The following is a 22,739-nucleotide window of genomic DNA, read 5'->3' as shown; positions in this document are numbered from 1 at the left end:
GTTCTAGAGCTAATATATACCCATTGCAGAATCTTTAGAACAAACATTGTACAAGAAACCCAACACCCAAAATGGGCCACTGGTAAAGTTTAATGTGCTTCTTTTCTCCTTTTTCTTTTCCTTTCTTTCTTCCTTTTTAGCTCTCTTTTATTAACTTTGGAATTTTAGTGTTTTTAGTCTATTGTTTTTCATGTAATACTACATAGTACACATTTGAAGAATAGACATGTTTTTTAAAAAATGTTAGTTCCATATTAATAAATAATGTAAGTGTAGAAAAATGAGAAAATACAAGCTTGCAAATGAAGGAAAAAACAAATAAAAAGAAAAAAATCACCTGTTATCTCAGCAAGCAGAGATGATCACTGTACATATATATTGGAGCATGAGCTCCAGGGGTTTTTCTATGCACACAGATATAGTGCCTGGCACACAGTAGACCCTTGATAAGTATCTGTTAAATGAAAAGAATGAGTACAGATTTTTTAAAAATATGTATACATTTACAAAAACGGATATCATACCATAGGGTTTTTAAGACTTTTTTTCACTTAACAAGATACAGTCTCCCATCCTGAGACATGTCCATAACATCGTTCTACATCATTACTGAAAATGCTCCTTCACCGCTTGACTGTGCCATGAATTGACATCCAGCCTGCGATGGCTGGCCAGTCGCAGTGGCCCTAAGCTGAGACTTCTCAATGAAGGGGAACGTGGCCAACGACAGAGAGACAGGAAGGGCAGGTCAAGTTTAAGAAACAAAAGAATTATAGTTTCACTGAAGGACAGAAGCAATTATCAGACTGTACAGTTAATTTAAGAGTGGATGAGATCATCATGTGAAGATCTTGATGTTAATCTAACTACAATGACGATCCCCCAGCATCTATAACAGGTTACAAATGACAGTTTACTAAGCACAGAACATTTCTGATCCTTCACCACAATCTTCAGAGATATTCTTAAGAAGCAGTATTATCTTGGTATGCTTATTGATACATTTTACTAATAGTACCCATGTAGAAAACATAAACTTCTCTACTCTTCATGGTGATACATATCAAAGAAGAGGATATACAGAGAATTTAACATTGCTTACAGGCTTCCTTGGTAGCTCAGCTGGTGAAGAATCTGCCTGCAATACAGGAAATCTCTGTTCCATTCCTGGGTCGGGAAGATCCCCTAGAGAAGGGATAGGCTACCCACTCCAGTATTCTTGGGCTTCCCTGGTGGCTTAGATGGTAAAGAATTCACCTGCAGTGTGGGAGACCTGGGTTTGATCCCTGGATTAGGAAGATTCCCTGGAGAAGGGCATGGCAACCCACTCCAGTATTCTTGCCTGGAGAATCCCCATGGACAGAGGAGCCTGGCGGGCTGCAGTCCATGGGGTCACAAAAAGTTGGACATGACTGAGGACTAAGCACATACAGCCTACTGAAACAAGCAAGACCTTTTCATATAAAGTAACAATAATAACACATTTGCATGATAGAGACCAAACTGTACAGCAAAACAAAGAATAAATTCAGAAAGATTTCAGAGACATACATATGTACATATGGGAAGGAAAGAAGGAAGGAAGGAAGGTGGAAGGAAGGAAGTTGGAGCCTGGAGAAATCAGGTAAGATTTTATAGTTAGGATATGAACTATGCTTAGAAATAGGATTTAGACTGGAGTAGGGAAGGCATTCCTTGCACTAGAAACAGCACAGGCAAAGACATGGTGGCCAAGTGTGCACAGAACACCCATTCAGATGAGTCTAGCTGAAGCAGAGAGATCAAAGAACACATTCCTGAGTAAGAAGAGGTTATACTGGTTTGGTAAAAGCTGGCTAAAAATTGTAGAGAGGAAACTAAACCAAAGAATATACTATAATTTAAACATTGCCCAAAATTACTTTGGGGGATAAATAAGCAAAAATACATTTAGATTCCACTAACAGAAAGCAAAATTGGTAGAATCTAAATCCTCTCTAGAAGCATAGCTGCAAATGGAATGTGGGAAATGTAGTTTTCAATTTTTCATCCTCTGCAGAACTGGACTAGAAAGAAGTGGAAACAAATACTGACTGGGCCAATCTGTCACAAAGTGTCTTAGCAACTGAAATTTTATTTTTGCTTATTAATCCCCCAAATTGGAAGGAAAGTTATGACCAACCTAGACAGCATATTAAAAAGCAGAGACATTACTTTGCCAACAAAGGTCCGTCTAGTCAAGGCTATGGTTTTTCCAGTAGTAATGTACAGATGTGAGAGTTGGACCATAAAGAAAGCTGAGCGCCAAAGAATTGATGCTTTTGAACTGTGGTGTTGGAGAAGACTCTTGAGAGTCCCTTGGACTGCAAGGAGATCCAACCAATCCATCCCAAAGGAGATCAGTCCTGAGTGTTCATTAGAAGGATCGATGTTGAAGCTGAAACTCTAATACTTTGGCCACCTGATGCGAAGAACTGACTCATCTGAAAAGACCCTGATGTTGGGAAAGATTGAAGGCAGGAGGAGAAGGGGACAACAGAGGATGAGATGGTTGGATGGCATCACTGACTCAATGAACATGAGTTTGAGTAAACTCCGGGAGTTGGTGATGGACAGGGAGGCCTGGCATGCTGCAGTCCATGGGGTCGCAAAGAGTCAAACATGACTGAGCGACTGAACTGAACTGAACTAATCCCCCAATCTACTGATTAGCAAGGTGGGATTTCCAGGTGGCTTAAACAGTAAAGAATTTGCCTGTAAATGCGGGAGATCCAGGTTCAATCCCTAGGTCAGGAAGACTCCCTGGAGTAGGGAGTGGCAACCCACTCCTATTCTTGCTTGGGAAATCCCATGGACAGAGGAGCCTGGTGGACTACAGCCTATAAGGTCACAAAGAATTGGACACAACTGAAGTGACTTAGCACTCACACAACAGAGAGCAAAGTAGTGGGGACCAGGAACCCATTTTGCTGGTACAATTTTAGCAGGTGCTGCAGACACCTCTGCAGCCAACAACTGTGGTGGTGAATTCCTGACCATCAGATTTGGCCTCAGTGATGTGTTCCCAGAGGATGCAGTTCAAACAATGAGAAGCTGGCTTCCTGATGGAGGCATAAGAGAAGACCTTTAGGCGAGCTGAGTGGTGGTACTCTGTGTTTATTCCTAGAGACTGAGCCCAAAGCCTGGTCTGCCATCTTTTCTAGCAATTTTACAGGTTTTAATTCCCTGTATTCAATCCCTTTTGCTTAACATACAAGAGATCTCTGTTTATATGCAGTTAAACCCTGACTGATATTCTTAATTTTATTTTTTTCAACCTCTGAAATTTTTTATTATGAGAACTTTTAAACATATATAAAAGTGAACAGAACATAATAATGAACCCCCGTGTACGAACTTCCATAATGATCATTTCAGACCAGTCTTGTTGAAGTTTTACTCCCAGCATCACTTAGAATTATTTTATAAAACATCCCACATATCATCTATAAATATTTCAATACATATTTCTAAACAGTCAGATCCATTTTAAAAACAATACCACCATATCACAATCACGTCTAAAACATAACAAGAATTCCTAAATGACACTAAATAGCCAGTCATGCATATGTGTTAAGTCACTTCAGTCATGTCCGATTCTGGAACCCTATATACTATAGCCCGCCAGGCTCCTTTGTTCATGGGATTCTCCAGGCAAGAATACTGAGGTGGGTTGCCATGCCCTCCTCCAGGGGATCTTCCCTGACCCAGGGATCAAACCTGAGTCTTTCATCTCCTGCATTGGCAGGCAGGTTCTTTACCACCAGCACCACCTGGGAAGCCAAATATCCAGTCAGGTACACTTAACTTCAAAACTGCTATGAATGACTACTGGTGATGAAGAAGAAGAAGAAGATCACACCTCTCCTAGTTCAGCTCCTGGGAATGAATTATGACAGCTAGGTCAGTGATTTTGAGAATGTGTTAGGTATAAGGCCAGTTATGGTTCTGTCTTCCTGAAAACTCTTCCCTCGACATCTCTTCCCACAACCAACTGAGTCTATTTACATACTGGGGGTCCCTGGCTCACCGGACTCTCAGATGGCAATAATATGATCTATGAGCTGCTTCACTATATTTCAAAAGGCCTCAAACAGGCTAACCAGGTTAATTAAAATGCCATGAGTCCTTACTTTTGGCAAGACTGCCTTAACTTGGTGTGAGAGTCCTAGATTCTGACTGGCAATGTTACATATCTTAGAGTAACAAAAGTGAGAAGTGAATTAATATAATTCAAGTTATAGTCAAAACTCGCTAAACAGTATGCTTAAGATTCAGCTGTTGCACTGCATATAAATTACACTTCAACTAAAATAAAAACTTAAAGTGTATACAATCTTTGAAAGCCCAGGGTCCTCGGGAGGTGGGGAATGACCTCTGGTATGAAAGACTGGGATCCAGTAAGCAGTCTCAGAAAAGAAGGTGTTTTCTCTCCTCTTACTCAAAACTCATGACTTAGCCAGTGCTCCTGGTCTCAGCTCCGCTAGGACCTGGCCTCCCACTCTCCCTCTGCTGGCTCCCCCAACTGCTGTCAATCACGCTTAGCTCCATATTTGAAACGTGACTTTGAACAACCAGCCCACTCCTGCCTCTACTGCCAACAGTCTAAACAACTTGTCCCTGTTCTCATCACTCCCTTGAACCCTGGTTCCACTGGCAAATCCTGGCTCCACCCCTCAGGAGCTGTGCTGACTCTGGGCAAGGGGGTTAACATCTCTTTGCCTCAGTTTTCTCATCTGTAAAATGGAGATAAAGCAATATCTACCTCAAAGAGTCGCTACAAAGCTTCCACAACTGGGTCCGTGCCTGCCCTGGTTCTGGTAAGCGAGGGCGACTGTCATGCTACTATTGCTACCTCTTTCTAATCAAGGCAAGTGGCCTTTTCTCAGTTCTCAACCTGGGCAGGAGGGACAGTATTTCCTGACCCCCACCACCTTGCTTCTCACTGCATCTGCAAGCATCCGCATTCTCAGAGGAACTGTTTCCAGCCCCCACTGCCAGCTCCTGTCCTCCTCCCATCCTCTGTGCTCTGGGTGGGGGCCGCCCTACCCCACCCCCCTTCCCTCCACACACTCCAAACTCTTTCCTTTCTAAGTTTCAAGCCGGAAGTGTCAGTCTTCATCCCACAAGGGCGTCTTTCAGATCTCTTCCCCCAGGCCTTTTCGTTTTACAAAACTAGAATTCCTCTAGAAATTAGGAGATAGGATCTCTGTCATACTTACCACTTGCTGATGGGCACGTCACTTAACATGCCATGTATTTCTTTATCTGTAAACTGAAAAAGCTGGAGGATAGAGACAATCTCTCAGGTTCCCTCCTCCTGCTCAGAAAAATTTTCACAAATTCTTTTCAGACCCCAGCCGCCTGGGAGACCTCTTCACATGAATGTGTGTCGTGACCTCCAACTCCACATGCCCCACTGAACAAACCATCTGACCTCACACATCAGCGTTTCTATTTCTGTTCACGATAATGTTGGTTCCCCTCATCACTCAGACTTGGAACCCAGGTATCTAATCAGTCTCTGAGTCCTATCAACATTTCAAACCATCTCTTCCTTCCTCTTGTTCCTTCTGGCTCCACAATCGTACCCTGGCTGGTTGCTTCCCCCATGTTGCCTACTGAGCCCAACCTACTCCATTTACAGATGCAGATTCTTCCTGAAAATCCATGTCTTGCGTATTCCTCTTTTCCCCTTGCCAATTCTAAGTGTTTCTACTAGTCGAATCCCTGGAACAGCAAATTCAAAGCCAAGATTGCCCTTGACTCTTCTCTTCCCCTTAATATTTATTTATTTATTTGGCTGTGCTGGGTCTTAGACGCAGCATGTGGGATCTAGTTCCCTGACCAGGTATGGAATTCAGGCCTCCTGCATTGGGAGCATGGAATCTCAGCCACTGGATCTCCAGGAAAGTCCCCTCTTAACTCTTTAAATTTCTCTCCCAGGATGTTCCTTCTGAAACTTTCACTCCTGTAATGGATCTGCTTTGCAGTTTTCAGCTTTCCTCCCACTGCCCCCCCACCTTGGCCCTGAACATACTTCTCAGCCACTTCCTTTCCCATTGAGCCTGTGCCCACTGAAGTATATTTCTTTCAAAAAGCCCAGCTTGCTGGCTTGTGTGGGTTTTTTTTTTTTAAAGATTATTTCAAGCCAGCCTTCTTTGTAAGGTCTTCCTCCAAAGACCAACTTGTGATTATTTACCTGTGATGACTTCTCATAGCACTTCTGTATATTCATTGGATTAAAGGAAGGGGTCTTATATGTGTTCATGATCTCTTTATGGAGTTATCCTCTTTCCTAATTACATTCTCAACTTCTCGAAGACAGGGAGCACAGACCTCTTAGCTCCCTAATACACAGTGATAGTTAAAACGTTAACAATAATGATGACTAAACTGATCATCTGCCTGCAGACAATATAGCACAATCCTCACAAACACAATTTCTCAGGAAAACAAAACAAAGATGAAAAGTTAAAAGAAGCAACATGTACAGCTGCTCCACATAGTTTTCATTAACTCTGCCACATTATTTTACATTTGATCTGAGCATGTACAAAGTATGTGATAATATATTTAAAATTGTCAAGTACTATATTAATGAAAGGTATCGATCATTAACAACCCAGTCACTATGGCTGGAATGTTTAAGAATTCTTGGTATGATTTCTACAAGCCCACAGAAAGGGTTATATTAAAGTAGTGGTTCTCAACTAGGGGTCATTTAGGCCCCCGCCCTCAATGGACATTGGCCAGGCCTGGAGACGTTTTGGGCAGTCCCAAGTGAGAGGGTATTGTAGGCTTCTAGCGGACAGAGATCAGAGGTGCTGCTAAACATCATACAATGCACAGGACAGCTATTCACATCAAAGCCTTATCTGGCCCCAAAGGCCAGGAGCCCTGGGGATGAGAAGCCCTGTGTTACAGGGAGCTCTCAGGGCCATAAGGACTGACCACTCCTGCGTGGGGCGGAGAGGAACAGCTCACTTCCTTGTAATGATGGACCCTTGGTCCTGTCGTTTATAGTATCCCAACAACTACTCCACAAGAACTCTGTTCAGGTTCCTAGATGATGTTTTATTTTTATTTTTGTATTTAACTATTTCATTTTATTAGAAAATATTTGACTCGGTAATACATGTACACAATACAGCCTTCATAAAGCACAAAAGCGTCTACAGTGAAGAAAAGCCTCCTTCAGTGCTGTGCTGTGGGCTCAGTCGGTTCCAACTCTGCGACTCCATGGACGGTAGCCCGCCAGGCTCTTCTGTCCATGGAATTTTCCAGGCAATAATACTGGAGTGGGTTGCCATTTCCTACTCCAGAGCCTTTACTGCCTATCCCCCCAAAAGTTCCCTCCCATGTTTTCTTCTATAACTTTCACAATTTTATTTTTTACATTAAAATCTTTGACTCATCTAGATGGATTTTTCAAATGTCTCTTATCAACATGCCCAGCCTAAGATGTCTAGGAGTTAACCTTCCCATTCAGATGTTTTGGAATTATTCTGATTTCTCAAAGAGAGAAAATACTAATCAACTTTAGAAGTTAATGAAGTTAACCTACAACTCTGGATACAGGAGGACAGATTGTATTGTATATTACATTTAAAACTTTAACTTTAATTAGAACAGTGAGTGTCTTTGAGCAGTGTGAATACCAAAAGTAAAAATCTTTCTCATCAACTGAAAATTAATAGATTTAAGTAATTATGTACAGAGTTCAAAAACAGTCCCAAATATATTCCCATAACCTTTGAGAAAGTCTCTTTCTCTGCACATGTACTTTTTGCTCTAGTAATACCTCTGATCAAGAATTACTCCTGGACTAAAAACAATGAATGGTAACTTATTTTTTTTTTTTTTTTCAGTTCTAGCTAACTCCTGGAGAAGGAAATGGCAACCCACTCCAGTATTCTTGCCTGGAAAATCCCATGGACTGAGGGGCCTGGTAGGCTACAGTCCATGTGGTCGCAAAGAGTCGGACACGACTGAGCGACGTCACTTCACTTAGCTAACTCCAAATAAAATACTCTAGGAAAAATAGAAATCATGACAAATTGAAAGCACCAGAGAGTGGTGCATGTGAAGAGGATCACTTATAGACATTTAAAAATATACCTTTATTTGAAAAGAGAAAATATAATAAAACACCATAATTCATACTAAATGATGTTACAGTCTTTGAACAAGCTTTTTTTCTTTTTGGACTTTTTCTCAGAGAGAATGTGAAGTTTGGATTAATGGATGCACTCTCAAAGATCTCTCTTGGTTCTAAAATCCTCTGGACTTATCATTCTATATGTTGTTTCTTAATGGATCACCTTCAGAGATAAGATGGGCTTGTAGACAAGTCTTTTGAATGGGTGACTCAGACTAGTAGTCCTCAATTCTAACTACACATAGAAATCACCTTGGGAGCTTTGGAAAAATAACAGTGATAACATGCCCCCTAACACACACCAGTTTCTGATTCAGTTCATCTAGAATGGAATCTAAGCATGGATATTTTAAATGCTTTGAGAAGATTCTAATGTGTTGCCAATATTAAGATCTGCAGATTATATTAAAAGCTAAAAACAAATGTAGCTGGAGCCCAAGTAGGTAAGACAAATGAGCAAAGCAGATTGGGTACAAGAAACTGGGGAACATGTGTCTCATCTATTTCAGTAAAAATAAGACAGATCTTTTTATTTCTTTTCAAGAAATGCCAGAAATCAAGTTTTAAGTGAAATTCAGATACTTAAATGTTGACAACTAATTCCAAACAATTTTAAGAGAACAAGTCCTACAAAATACACCCACAGGTTTCACTTGGTTCTATAGTCACCAACATAATAAAACCAGTTCAATAAATCAAGCCCAACTTTTCCTCTGTGCTCTGTCCTGCCATTCTCCCAACTCAAAGCCACCTCCTCCCAGACCTCAGGCCATAAACTCTCCCTTTCCTTTTCCTTTCCATTGTTCCCTTCTTTTCCAATCTTCTTTGTCTTGTATCACTCCTAAGAGATGGAAACTGAGATCCACACATTAAATCTTTATGTTGCCCTGGCTGCATCACTCTGACGGGCTTCTTTACCTGGGAAAATTCAAGTCATAAATTGTAACCAGAGGCTGTGACTCCATGATGTCAACAACCAGTTGGTTTCGTGAAGTCAGGGAAAAAGCCCATCAAGCTCGTAACTTCATATTACCAAGAGGTTTAATCAAATGATATATGGAAGTCGTCATTTAATTTCTGCTTTTGTTTGGGTTGTTTTGAAATCTAAATCACTTATAAAAATTACTCTGGTGTTGTTTTTAAAAAATTCCCGTCTGAGCTCTATGCCAGGCCAACTAAATCTGAATCTCTGGAAATGGAGTCTGGGCATTGGTAGCTTTTAAAAGACTTTAGGTGAATCTCGTGTGAAGCCTGCTTTGAGAATCATTAATCTTGACCTATCTCCTAAACCTGCAGATTAGCAGAGTTTGAAGATACACTATGGCATTACCTGAGGCAGAGTTCCTTGACAGCAACCTGGGTGCTTGCAAAGTTTACCCAAACCATGGTACTCTCCTATCACTGGATTCCTTTATGTTTAGTAGGTAACCCTAACACACAGGTGGTGAGCTGAAAACCAATGACTAAAATGTGATCAACTTCCAGATATAAGTTTTTTAAAAAGACTCAATTTAGGGCCATTGTTATAAGGTGTCCTTCTCTAAAGTCTATGATGCTATTTGGATTTCACTTCCTTCAATGCACTTGCCTCCCCCACCTCCATACTACCTTTCATAGATGCACATTCACCCAGAGACTGAAAAGTTTCAGGTAGTTTCCATTAAGACATTTTCAGAAAAATATTTTTAAATGATTAAATATTCATTGAACAATGGAGGTAAGGGGAACTTTCCTGATCAACTTCCCCTACCTCCTCTGATAGATGAGAAACCTGAAGTCTCTTTTAATTCAATACCTATGGAGCACTAACAGTGTGCCAAGCTCTTCACATCTGTTATCCTCATTAACCCTTCAGGATAACTCAATAAGTACTACTATCATCACCATCATCACTACCATTTAACAAATTGGGGGGGGGGGGGGGGGCGGGGACTGAGGCTCAGAGATGCTAAACAGTTTGCCCAAGGTGTCTAGGCTCGTTAAGTTGAGACTGGGCATTTAGATTTGACTCAAAGTATCTGTCCTTACTTCACCTTCCATCACCTGGACTGATAGTACAAAATGTGAAAGATAAATATGAAAAGGCTAGGAGGTGATCAGTGAACACTTATTTGAAGAGGCAGAAAGTGGCATTTGGGCTAAGCCTTTTACAAATATACAGCATTTCAGCAGGCATTCCAGTTGGGATCAGGATCAATACTGAGGCAGAAAGTGACAGGGAGGACATAGGGTGAACTGGGAGAAAGTGATAGAAAGAGGTGAGGAACAGATCATGGAAGGTCCCAGGTGTCTGACTAAGGAATTTAGACTTTAACTGTAGGCAACTGATTTTGAAAACCAGAGGTTTTTGAAAACCACTGAAGGTTTTCAAAAGAAAGATTAGTTAAAAATTAGTTTTAAAAATACAGAGCCCATGAAAGTGTTGAGACTGAATTAGGGGAGCAGAGCTTGATACCAAGGAGGCCAACTAGAAGCCCATTACACCTCCTCTGCTGGCTACTTCACTCTTTACCCTTCACTGCGCTTGCATCTGCTCCCCTGAGTGCTGGTTTCTTCAAGGCACCTCCATGTCTGTTTCACCATTTCTGAATTACAATAAACTCCTTAAACTGCCCTGTCTAAATCAAGTGATAGAGACCTGAACCTGGGCAATGGGAATGGAGATGAAAAGACAGGTTTATGAGTCATTTGCAGGTTCATGGTAACTGCTCAGAAACAGAGAGAAGGTAAGAGAGAAGGAGAAGGAGAGAAAGAGACTCCGATGCTTCAACTTAGCAGAGGAACAAATAATGAGATCTAGAAACAAAGGGATGGTCAACAGTAGCAATAAGTGGTGAACAAGATGTTTTGACTAAGATCTCAATCCAACAGGCATTTTTTAAGCAGTTATTCTGTGCTGGGCACTAGGGAAAAAACCGTAAGACTAATTTTGCCCTCATGCATCATCCAGAGACAGAAAAAGACAGTCTAGCAATAATCAGGTGCCTGGTCTCTTAGTCTCAGGACAAATGTACCCTCTTACAAAGACCCACCTACAGGGTCATCTATCTCAGGCATCAGCCTTCCTCACAAGATTTCATCTGGTTTTATTTGTTCACTGCAAGAACAAATCTCCAACATTCATTTATAGATGTATTTATTGTCTGTTTCCCCCCCCAGGAGAAGGGACATCTCACAGAAACAGCAACTTTACCTTGCAGTTTCTAACTGCCACATAAACTCTCAGCAGGAAACACTCACTGAATATGTTCAGGGGGAAAAAAGTGAATTCACCTCATCAAGGTTAAAATCTCAAGCCAAACCAGGTGAGTTTCCTGATGTCTAAGGGACTACTTAGAGAACTGAATAACTCTAAGGAGAAAAGCCAATTTGAGGTTGGGGCCCAAACTGAAATCCAGGGGGCCTACCATGGATCAGAGCCCTGACTTGGCTGATAGATTTCAGGAATACCCAGCCGGCGAGAGATTCATTTAACAATGAGGCCAGCCAGCCACCTAGCTCAGGTTTTATTTCTGTCGTCGTTCTGACGTCAGAAAAAGCACGAGTTGCCGCAGTTTCTTCTATCAAGGTGACAAATTACAGTCTTGTTGGGCCCTGGAGTCTGCAAACGATGGATTTATTTTCTCCTTCCCCTTATATTAAAAAGTCTTAGACCTACGGCAGAGATGTCAGATCCTTTTCCAAACGCAAATAAATACGGTTTCCTAGCGCTCGGGTCTTTTTCAACTCATGAAATACATCACCAGGGATTCGTCGGCGAAAGTATGTGATCCTGGTGGCAATTAGGTTTTCACCGGAGAACGAGAGCAATAAAAACCCGGTCAGACACAAAGGACTCTCAATTGTAGCACCAACTTCCCAAGCCGAAAGCAGCCTACGAAAGGCACCAGCCAAACGCCGTTACCGCGAAGTTCCTTTTGCCGCCATATGTATACTTGGACCTTCTAACTACAATTCAGTCCAAACCCAGGGCTGGGCACTTCCACAGGGAAGCGGCGCCCAGGCAGCACTGGAGCCTGGGGGTACCAGTGGGTGCTGAAGCTCCGGGAAGGGAATGACGGTAGTGGGAGCGTGCACCGGGGCGAAGGAGCACTTTCCTTCGGGCACCCGCCCGGCGAGGTTAAAGGACTATTGTGGTAACATTTAGGGACGCGAGGGTGATTCGGGGGTCGGGGGAAGAAGTGGGAGTGCTGGGGAGGACCCTCGGCCCCCGAGCCCCGCGCAATCGGTGCCCTTTTGTTCGCCAGCTCCAGCGGCTCCCAGCCTTCAGAACCGCACTTCCCTCTTCTCTCCTTCCTTGGGGAAAGAAGCTCTTTGGGGCGGGAAAGGGCAGTGAGTCACTGCCAGCATCCCTTAACAACCCCCTCATCCCTCGTCCCCCAACCTCACAGCCCGCATCCTCTCTGTTACGGAGAGCCGGGCAGAGCTCGAGAAGGGCCGGCGAGCGTGTTCCTGTTTACTCGGGCTCCGCGGCCAGTCCCCGAGACCCAGCCGGCCGCACACTCAACGCCGGGGACATCACATGCCTTCCCTGGGGCTCCTAAGACACAGCAAATTCCCCACAAATGCCCAGCACTCAACCACTCCTCGGGAATGCAGGGCAGCCCTCACCTCGGCGCGCGCTCTAGACCCGCGTGGTCCCTAACCCGCGAATGATTTAACCATATCTGGCACCACAATCTCCCACTAAGAAAACAGACCCCAAAAGTAAGCCGCAGGCCACGCAACGCTGGAACCAGGAGCTCCGCGCCTCTTTACACTGTCGCAGGCGGTCAGCAGAACCGTGGATCTGACTTTTCTCCTGGTAAAAGCAAAATCCGAAAGCATCCGGCTCAGCCGCGCACTCCTTCCTTTCACGCTTGCAGAGATGACTTCTACGTTACCGCCTCCTCTCACATCTAAAACGTCCCTTTCCTCCCCACCGCTGCTCCCTCAGCTCTCCCTAGGAACAGGAAATCCTCTTACCTCCGGCAAAAAAAAAAAAAAAAAAAAAAAAAAAAACGGGGGAAAAGTGGTATCCGCCCTTCCCGGATTTTCCCCCAGCCTTGCGGTGTCCTTTGTGTCAAGGTCTGGCTGCCTTGGCGGATGAAAGGTGCCCTCCGTCAGCGAGGGCTGGGCGGGGAGGCTCGGCGTGGCGTGGCGGATTTCCGAGGAAGGTGAAGGGCGGCGACCTTCTGGCGGAGCGGCGTGCCGCCCCAGCCCGCGCACTCCTGGCTCTCCTCCTCCTTTCGGGGCCGATTGCATCAGAAGCTCCCCCCACCAGCAACCCTTACCCACGCGGTGCTCGCCAGCCTCGCACTTACATCCGCTCGCTCGGCCGCAGAGGGTCGCGAGTCAAATCACAGTCATTCTCCTACTGGGGGACGCGTCGCCCTTGCGCATCCATGGCTCGCGATGGTTTAGCTGTTCCGGCTAATCATCCGCGTCTCGCGTGCCGTCGCCTCCCCTCCTGCGCGTCCGCTCTTTAACCGAAGCTGCGTGTCACTGAGCGGTGCCCGTCACATGGTGTCTCTTGCCTAGGCGGCCGCCCCTGGCTGCCTCCTTGTCGCCGTCCGCCGAGGATGCGGCGAACGCGGCCGGCGGAGGTTGAGCATCGGAAAGAGAGAGGGAGAGAGGGAGCGAGGGAGGGGTTGCGGGGCGCTTGTGCGCCGGGAGCGCCGGCGGTAGCACCGGGAGCTGAGTGTGCGCGCAGCCTGGACACCTGCCCCACGCCCTCCTGGTGCCCTGCGGCGAGCCCAGAGCCCAGCTGCAGCGGTGGCCGGAGGCTGGCAGCCCTCGGAGATGGAGGGGGGAGGGGGCTTGGAGGGCGCGGAAGGAGGCGAGGAGGGCTGTGCGATGGGGGCTGGGGGTGCACTGGGGGTACGCCGGGGCCGGGCCGGGGCGCGTGAGCGAGGGGAGTTGCATTGTGGGAAGGGCGCCGCGTGAGGATGGCCGCGGGAGTCGCTGCTCGGCTCACAGCCCTGCCGGTGGCGTGGGAGCCGCTAGCAGCGAGGGAGCGGCGTTGGAGGCTCCCTAAGGACGGCGCGGAGGAGGTCGGGGTCGGCGGGGAGCGCGGGCACCTCTGGAGAGCCTTTGTCCGTCCCCCGCAGTGGGAGGCGCCTCCCCTCTTCCGGATCCAGCGCCCGCAGTCCCGGCCAGCCCCTACCCCGAGATCTATGCTGAGGGGCTCTGTTGAGGGGACTGGGTAGCTTTGCTGAGCTGGGGCGCGCCATGGACTAGGGGGGAGACCCCACGTGATCGAGCCCCGGGCGTGGTGCGTCGGGGGTCAAGAAGCCGGGCGCTGGAAGTCGGGGGTCAGCGGGGAGCGAGGGCGCAGGATGGAGGGGTCTGGGGCCGCTGGGCCCGTTTCCCTTTCCTTTGCTCTCTGTTCCGGGCACAGCCCCTCTGAACTGACTGGGCACTTCCTTGCAGGGCAGTGTGTTTCCTTAAAATGGCGACAGGAAATCCCACCTGCGCGTCAGCCAATGAGACAGTCAGCGCCGCGCGAATTTGCGGGGTGGAAACTCGAGCCTTCTATTGACAGGAATGGTTGCGTCTCCATGTTCCATCAAAACAGGAAAAGGAAGGTGAATCATCTTTCAAAAATTAATCTACCCGGCGCATTTCAAAAGGGCAGACGAAGTAGCCTCTGATGGAGTGGCTATGGCTTTTTAGTCACCGCTGGAGAAGCGAGAGGAAAACCAGACGCCTCATAACTAGAATACTCGTTCCGTCGAGTGGCAGAAATTGGTTAGTTCAACAATGGCTGTCTGAGAACCCTATTCAGAAGGCCAGCTCTTGAATAAACCGGAAAAACTGAAAGGCAGTGCTAACAGAAAGGGGAAGATGATGATTGGGGAGCCTCTCTCAAACAGACCTGCGATCAAATTCTGCCTCTGACACTGCTTCTCTCGCCTGCTTAACGTTTGTCCTTAGTTTTGTTCCCAAGTTTGTTAAAAAAAAAGACAGTTGGTAGTACCCATATCATAATAATATTATACATGTCGCCAAAAAGTTGGTTTTTCTCCCCCCTCCCTTCCTAGAGGAAGCTAATTTAGAATGAAATTGCTAATTGTAAGTAAAGTGCACTTTGCCTGGCAGGGATAATTCTTATGAATAAGAACATGCAAGATGATAGCCCGAGCATGGTTCCATCAGCTGGTTGAAATATTTACCTTATTATCATCACTGGTATATTTCCCAGTGTTTAGAGAGCATGTCTGATCCTCTGATGGAAAGCTTATCTTTTGATGAGAGTTTTAACTTATTTCTGTGCACCTAAGGCTGCAGTTAGGTAGCATTAAAAAAAATTTTTTTAATTGTGGTAAAAGTCACACAAACATACTATTTTAACTGTATTTAACTGTATAGTTCAGTGACACTAAGTACATTCACGTTGTTTTGCGACTCTCACCATCATCCATCTTCTGAATTTTTCAACTTCCTATACGGAAACTCTGTTCCCCTTAAACACTTAACTTCCCATTCCCCTTCCACTCCACCCACAATGTACTTTCTGAAAGCTGTTGTAGCTACCTTGTTTAAATGGAATCAAGCAGTATTTGTCTGCTCTTAATATATATTGTAATGCATTTTTAAGGTTAATTTATGTCCTATAAACAGATTGTACCTTTTTTTTCCCTCCCTGCTATCCCAGTAGACTCTCAGTTATCTATTTTATACATAGTAGTGTATATGTCAGTCTGAAACTCCCAATTGATCCCACCTCCCCTTTTCCCCCTTGCTGTCCATACCTCTGTCCTCTGCATCTGTGTCTGTATTTCTGCTTTGCAAACAGATTCATCTGTACCATTTTTCTAGATATGTGTGTTAATATACAATATTTGCTTTTCTCTTTTTGACTTCACTCTGTATGATAGTCTCTACGTCCATCCACATCTCTGCAAATGGCACAATTTCATTATTTTTTATGGCTGAGTAATAACTACTGGTGCCAATCAATGAATTTGGTAAAGTTGTAGGATACAAAATTAATGCACAGAAATCTCTTGCATTCTTATACACTAGCAACAAAAGACTGGAAAGAGAAATTAAGGAAACAATCCCATTCACCATTTTAACGAAAAGAATCAAATACTTAGGAACAAACCTACCTAAGGAGGCAAAAGACCTCTACTCAGAAAACTATAAGATACTGATGAAAAGAGGACACAAACAGATGGAGAGATATACCATGTTCTTGGATTGGAAGAATCAATATTGTGAAAATGACTATCCTATCCAAAGCAATTTACAGATTCAGTGCAATCCTATCAAATTACCAATGGCATTTTTCACAGAATTAAAGCAAAAATTTTTGGAATTTGTATGGAAATGCAGAAGACCCTGAACAGCCAAAGCGATCTTGAGAAAGAAAAGCAGAGCTGGAGAAATCAGGTTCCCTGACTTCAGACTTCAGGCCACAGTAATCAAAGTAGCATTTTACAAACTGGATTCAGTAGTCGAACTGGGCTTCACTCCTTGCCAACTATTGTGCTAAGCACTTTACATATAAATATTATTACATGTTATCCTTTAAACCACTCAATACCATATTAGCCTGTGTGTAAACAAGAAAACAGGTTTGAGGAGGCTAAGTTCACACTAAGACAATAATTGGTGAAAGGGGGGCATGAGGGAAGTGATTCTTGTTCAGGCCCAAATTCAAAGTCCACACTCAGACTTAACCATGATTCTACAACCATTTGCAACTAGACACTCTTGGGCTTCCAGTGTGGAAAGATCTTCACCCCTCATCTGGGTTTTAGTTGACAATCTAGAAATGGAGTGTGGATATCCCCTTGGTGGCTGAAGTGAAGAAGCTGCTGTGGAGAGGACTGCAGGGAAGGAGGATGGGGATGGTATTCAGGAAGAGTGCCCAGCCGCTTCAGTGTGACTTTTCCTCCAAAACCACTTGTAGGTGAAACTTCCTGTGATAGGTCCTTTCAGTAGCTCAGCATTTAAACCCAATTGCTGTGGTCTCAAATGGAGGCAGGGGGTGTTGTGATGATGACTTTGCTGTTCTCTGTATGCCTCTCAAGAGCCAAGCAGCAACATAAGCACCTAATAGATGGTCTCTCATTTAATCCTCACATCATTCCTAGGAGGTGCAGTCTATTATAACTGCTGATTCAGAGTCTAATGAATTTATTCCAAGTCCACTCAGCTCTAACTGGCATATCTAGGTCTTACATCCAGCACTGATTCCAAAGCCAGTTTTCTATGCCTGGCTCTAAAATGTTCCCTGATGCTGGAACAACCCCTTTGGAGGACCAAGAGGATAAAGGATCCCCTGCCTTCACATGGGGACCACTGTCCTATTTCCAGGCAGCCCAGGAATCAGTTTGCTTTGTAATAGAGTTGTGAGCCGCAAGGGCATTGTTGATTGTATCTAATATTACTGTGGACCTTTGCAACTGAGTAGATTTCCCCAAATGATACTCATAGTCAGGACACATTGATGGGTTATACAGTGGGCTGCCCTATGATACTGAGAAAAGAAACATTACTGTATCTGAAAGTGAGGCTGGAGCAGGAATCTCTAGTGTGAAAAGAGAATTGAATCACCTCAGGTCACCTGGGAGTTTTCTAGTAGCTCTCATGGGCCCTTTCTTGAAGGTTCCAGGAAGGAGGGGCAGCTTTGTGAAGAAAGATTAATCACATCCCCAACAAGATTCAGCCTGAACTTGAGCCACACCTGCGCTCACCACAGCTTCACCCTGCACTCACCTGGGTTGCACATGCTTGCTGTCTGGGTGCCCAGTAGGAGAGCTGTGTACTTACAAAGAAAAGGTGCTTTCCCCCATGGGTTCTCAAAGCGTCCAAATATATTGGTAGGTTGATCTATATATATTTTTTTCTTGTGGATGAATTTTGAAATGGGATCAAAACTATCTTCTGAATGTGTATAGTTTTTTCTTTTTGATCAGTTATAGGACAGTCTGAATTTTGACAATGATGGAAAATAGAAAGATCAGTAGGTACAGTTTTTGCAGAATAAGTGTCCTGAATATCTTCTATTTATAACAGAAGTAATATGGCCATCTATGAAAAAACCTTACCTCATTAAAAAATAAGTTATTTATTCTGAAATCAGTCTTTTACTCCAAGTAATATGGTCTAAAACATCAAATGGTCTTTAAAATTACCTAGTTTTTCTTTTGATGGATGTAATCACATTTCTTTGCCTAATTAACCCATTTTACCAACTTCGATGTTCTTTGGATCTCATTCATAGATGACAATATTTTAACAATAGGAGTTAGTTAAAGCAGCCACAACAAAGAATAACTTTGCAATTTGAAAGAGTCCCCAGTCATCTGGGCCATCCTTGGAGCAGATACCCCCTCCCCTCAATAGAACTGTGACAGGGTCTGCTGTCATCTCTTCCACCATCTCAATAGACAGTCTACCTCCCGAAATTTGTAACTGGCTCTGGCAGGAGGTCAACAAATTCTACTGAATCTAAACAGAATTTAAAATAAAATCGCAGCGCAGTCCTCTTTAAAAATGTCTATTGTTCCTGATTTTGGCCCAGGTTAGCTTTGTAGGGTCACTTAATTTTCATCTGTTAGGGGAACAGAGAGTAGGGTTTGTTCCATACTGTGACTGTATGGCAATATGGTCTCATTCACTGAAGCTAAACTAAAGAACCAGAGCCAGTGATCAGTCCCAGAGGTTTATTTACCTGACCTTTATGCATTGTTATGCAGATCAACATGCGTGGATCTCCCTAGCTTCTTACGAAATGAGGTAATGATACCGGTCTGATGTTTGACTCTGTGTCTCCAGAATCTTCACCACAATGCTTGGCACATGGTAAGTGCACAATAAGTGGTATCTCTTACTTTCTTGCATGCTTTGCAGAAATAAGCACAGGGCAATGAATTTTCAAAGCCCCAGTTTACAGGCATGAGTATTGCATTATGCTCATTCCATACTGAGACAGCTGTCAGACCAACACCTCTAATCCTATTCTTCTACTAAGGGAGTAAGGAGACAAAGTATTTATTGGAAAATAGTCCCTCATGTCCCCTCCAAACCTTAATTTTAAAGTGACAAAGGGAAGTTAAGCTCTACATACGAATGTGCTAATCAAAAAGTAGAAGTGTTCCAAAGTTGAGTATATTATCTACACTTGTTAAAGGTGCCAGTATAAGTTACTACAACTTTTTTGTGATAAAATTAAATTTAATCACATTTAATTTAGTGATTAAAATGTGGGCCCTGAAGCAAAATTTTCTGAATTCTAATTCTGATCCCACCGTAATAACTCTGCGACCATAGGTGAGTTGCTTAACTTCTCTGTTCCTCAATTTCCTCATCTTTAAAGTTGAAATAAACAATAACGCCTACCTTATATGGTAATATGAAATATGTTTGTTAATATGTGTAAACATTTCAAGTAAGTCATAATGTATCTTAAGTATTTAATACATAACAATATTTGTTACTGAAAAATAATTTGGCAATAAATAGGAAGAACTTAGATCCCATTGGTGTCACTTCTGGGAATCTACATCCTAAAAATAATACACAGAGATGTTCACTAAGAGCACAGGGTTAGGTTTGGAATCAGGCAAGTAAGGTAAAAAGCATGTTGGAAAGCATCCATTCAAAGTAAGGATAACATAAATTTGAATGACAGGTCCAAATTAAATACTCAGGTGGCTAGACTCAGGGAGATTTTTAAACCCTCAAACCCTTAGAGATAGTTTGAGAAATGGAATACAGGGCTGACTGTTCCTTAGTTCTGAACCAATATGATCATTCTTACTTTCTTATCAGTTTGGGTGTCCAAGAGCAAATACAACGGAGAAAAAAATCTTCATCCAAGAGCCAGAGAAATGAAAGCAATAGTAGGGAAGTCATGAGAGATATCAAGGGAAGTGAGGATAGAAATAAGAAAATGGGAAAATGAATGACAAAATCAGAAGGCGTGAAAATTTGAAACAAGCCCTAGATGCATAGAGTGAGCTAGTTCTGGTGAGAACAAGGGCACCGTCATCTCAGAAGTTAGAGGGAGGGTATATGATGCTGAAATCTTTCTGAGCAGAAATATAGTTTTTGCCTTTTCTGCTGAGAAGGTAGCTTTGGGGAGGAAGGGGGTTTTTTGTCTTTTTTTTTTTTCCTATTCCTTCTGGCAAGCAATAAAAGGGGAAGAACCCCATTCATTACTTGAGTAGAGTAACACACTTTACTAAAATAAATTTCTATTTTAAGTAATTGTCCTTAAAATAGGAAATATCCAGTAATTTTCAGTGTGCTTGATTTTGAAGGACTGTGTATTCAGTTTTATTTTAGACATCCAGTGCTATTTCATCATCACAAATGGGATAATTTTACTGAGAGGTTTATTGATATGTTTCTAGTTAACTATACACACACATATGTATGTGCTTGTAAAATAAAATACTCCACAAGTTTTTGATTCAGATGCAGCATGTCCAAAATTGAGCTCATCCTTTTTTGCCCCCAGCCCAAACCCTCCTCTCCCCCACAGACCCCACCTTGTGAAACTGTACCGTCCTGGTCACAACTGTTCAAGCTAGAGGTAGTGGGGTATCTTAGTGTCTCCTTCACCTTTCAGATCCAGCTGAATTCTTTGCACTAACATTCTTTGCACTAACATTTAGTAAATGCCAGGCATTCTGCTAGTCCTTCATGGAGCTTGGAAGGACCAACATTCTGCAAATGATCTCACCAGTGAATGAAGTTTGTAGAGGGAGAGAGAAGTGCTGTGAGGGAGACGCCTCAGCATGACTCTCTGGGGTAACAGAGGCACATGCCCTGGGCTGGGAATCTGGGGAGGCTCCCCTGAAGACATGAGCTTTCCTTGGATGCTATCCTCTTTATGTAGAGGATTTTAGTAAGGAGCGGTGATGGACACGATCCAGTGAGCATTTTCAAAGGAATAATCACCAGTCCTGTCACTCCGCCCCTTAAATACTCCTGGCATTTGTTCCTTTTCCTTCCTCCTTATGACCATAGCTGGCATGAGCCTCCAGTAACACTTCTGGAAAAGTTCTCATCAAAAAACACTGATAACATATGTCATCCTAAAAACATTTATTTTTAAAATTAATTTAAGCTAAAGACACCTTGATTTTACTTCTGCAACATAATATGTACCTATATATATTTGTCAGTCATCTATCTGTATTATTGTCCTATTTATCATGTACATAAAAACATTCACAAGGCTTAAAGTTAGATAGCAGGATTTTATACTTACTTGTTATTTTTTTGTATTACTAAAATGTATTTCTAATTATTATTACAATATTAACATTTTAGTAAGATAAATTCGATTGAGTATACTTTATTTTTAAAATCTTAGTTGAACACTCAGTGATACAGCAATTCACAAATCTGGTTCCAAATTTGATTAATTTTGATTCTTTTATTTAATGGCTGTCACAGCTGGACAAGAAACCTCACAGAGACCTGGGGACCCAATGGAAGCCAAGTACTATCGGCTATACTTATCAAACCAAGTCACTCAGTTCTTAATCCTATCCACTAATTTGCAAAGATCTGTTATTTTGTTGTTACTTTATAAATGTACACTTAGGTAAAGGTCATCATCAATGGTTATAGAAGTGAACTCATGGACCTTACTTGATAATAATGAATTTGTTTTGATGGACTTCTTATCACATTTGATTGATAGTTATCGCTTTACCTTGCAATATGAAAAAGAACTCTAGGAGCAAAGTATGAGTTCTACTTTTTCGTATTTCCTTATGTTTGTATTACCATTATTTTTCATATGAAGTTTCTTTAGAGGAATCTTTCAAATTTACTTTGTCCATTTTTGGAGGATAAGTTAAACTAGATAAAACAGAAAATATATTTTATAAACTCACTAAACCGAGCATACACAAATGCAATGCATTGCAATATACTGAGTGGGGACAAATTAACCAGGGCACTGGTATCACCCTCTGTGCTCCTTCCTCAAGATACCTTGGATGCTGCAATTGATGCTGCATCTAATGTGTGAGCTGAGAGAAGGCCATCATTGATCTGTTCATCTAAACAGGAGGAGCAATATTGTCTCCCTGCCCACTTTGTCACCCCACTTTTGCTTTCCACAAGAGCCTGCAGCTGGAGGACCCCTCCAGCCACTCTTAGCCACTTGATTTTGTCATGGCAGTTTAGAAGTCACTTGCCTGAGATGACAGTTTCTGAAACCCACTGAAATGACCTATTCAGAGATTATCTCCCCCACCAGTCTGCAAGCTTCATAAGGGGAGATGGCATGTTTTTTAACTGTTTCCAAGCACCTTGGACATAATAGAAGCTCAATAAATATTTGTCCAATTAATGAATGTATGAATGAATAAATAGAACTTCTTTATAGTTCAGTAGCTCTAATTCTTTTCTATTGAATTTAAATTTCAAGTTGTTAAAATGACAAGGAATATAAAAATATTTATAAAATATTTATCAAATGTACATTTAGCTAAGTTTTTAAAGCCTGAGAGCCTATATACACAATGCAAATGAAGAGCCATTTTTGGAAACTTGTGGCTAATGAATTACCATTTTAAAACATCAAGGGTTGGAGAAGGAA

The 22,739-nt window shown here is 43.0% G+C and overlaps 1 protein-coding gene and 1 long non-coding RNA gene across 7 annotated transcripts in view; one reads left to right on the top strand and one right to left on the bottom strand.

The window, feature by feature from the left end:
• The window catches only part of SLC38A1 (solute carrier family 38 member 1), a 70,720-nt gene extending 57,099 nt beyond the window's left edge, over window positions 1–13,621 (bottom strand). For 2 of the 6 annotated variants that reach the window (XR_009690526.1, XM_061129380.1), the window contains exons 1-2: window positions 12,883–13,077; window positions 338–454 (exon numbers count right to left, since the gene is read on the bottom strand). The gene's annotated coding sequence lies outside the window, so the exon portion shown is untranslated. Of the gene's footprint in view, window positions 1–337; window positions 455–12,882; window positions 13,078–13,147; window positions 13,377–13,485 lie in introns of those variants that run through there. The other 4 variants (XM_061129390.1, XM_061129409.1, XM_061129422.1 and 1 more) reach the window with 4 other exon arrangements.
• A 1,088-nt stretch (window positions 13,622–14,709) lies between these two features.
• Window positions 14,710–21,912, top strand: LOC133046560 (uncharacterized). Its single transcript, XR_009690532.1, has 3 exons — window positions 14,710–14,911; window positions 18,874–18,979; window positions 21,584–21,912. It is a non-coding gene; the product is annotated as an uncharacterized LOC133046560 (long non-coding RNA).
• Window positions 21,913–22,739: the final 827 nt, after the last annotated feature.

The sequence above is a fragment of the Dama dama genome, chromosome 3, assembly GCF_033118175.1.
Source record: "Dama dama isolate Ldn47 chromosome 3, ASM3311817v1, whole genome shotgun sequence".
NCBI classification, from domain to species: domain Eukaryota; kingdom Metazoa; phylum Chordata; class Mammalia; order Artiodactyla; family Cervidae; genus Dama; species Dama dama.
This window is presented reverse-complemented; position numbering and strand designations above follow the sequence as displayed.